This window comes from Triticum dicoccoides, chromosome 2B, assembly GCF_002162155.2.
Source record: "Triticum dicoccoides isolate Atlit2015 ecotype Zavitan chromosome 2B, WEW_v2.0, whole genome shotgun sequence".
In the NCBI taxonomy this organism is placed as follows: domain Eukaryota; kingdom Viridiplantae; phylum Streptophyta; class Magnoliopsida; order Poales; family Poaceae; genus Triticum; species Triticum dicoccoides.
In genome coordinates this window covers 440,359,087-440,359,865 of record NC_041383.1, presented here as the reverse complement: position 1 = coordinate 440,359,865, position 779 = coordinate 440,359,087, and positions in this window count along the sequence as shown.

The following is a 779-nucleotide window of genomic DNA, read 5'->3' as shown; positions in this document are numbered from 1 at the left end:
AACATCCGATTAGCTGATCTAGGGTTTCCCCCGGAGGTATTGAGTGGAGTTGGGAGCTTCACCTCGATGATGCCTTCATGAAGGAAACGATGATAAGGGCATCGTCATCACCGGCTCCGGCCATCGACCGAAGATCAGGTTTTCACCCAGATCCGTCCCAAGAAATCCACCCAACAACCTGTGCACCGTCTCGACCGCCTTCAAAGCCCTAGATCCAGCCGCCTAGATCCAGCGACCAACCGTAGCAACAGTGCCACTGTGGGATCCCTGGCGCACCGGCCACTGCCTGAGTGTGTCACCACTGGAGCCTAGGAGGAGGGCTCTCACCCCGCCTCGCCAAGCCGCGAGAGCCGCCGAGAAGGATCCCGCGCGCTCGTCACCGTCTCTGATCCGAACCAATCCATAGCAGATCGCCGTCACAGATCCGCCTTGGACAGGGACTGCACCACGCCATGCCGCCGCGGGAAGCCCGAGCTTCACCGGCTGCCACCCTCCAGGGCCGCCGCCCCGAGATCCAGACAGAACTTTGCCGCTGCCACCGGCCAAGTTCCGCCGCCGCCGACCGGCCAAGCCGCCGGTCACTGCATGACCATGCGAGCACAGCGAGCCGGCCGACCAACTCTGACAAAGAAGAAGGCCACCACCACCAAGCCTAGGGCCGACGTCCCAGACATCCTCGTGTTGCAGATCAAGTCCAGGAGCAGTGCCCCGCCGACGGCGATTGAGATCGGTAGCACAACGAATTAGCCCGACATGAGTCAAGGCCAGATTCGTCGTTG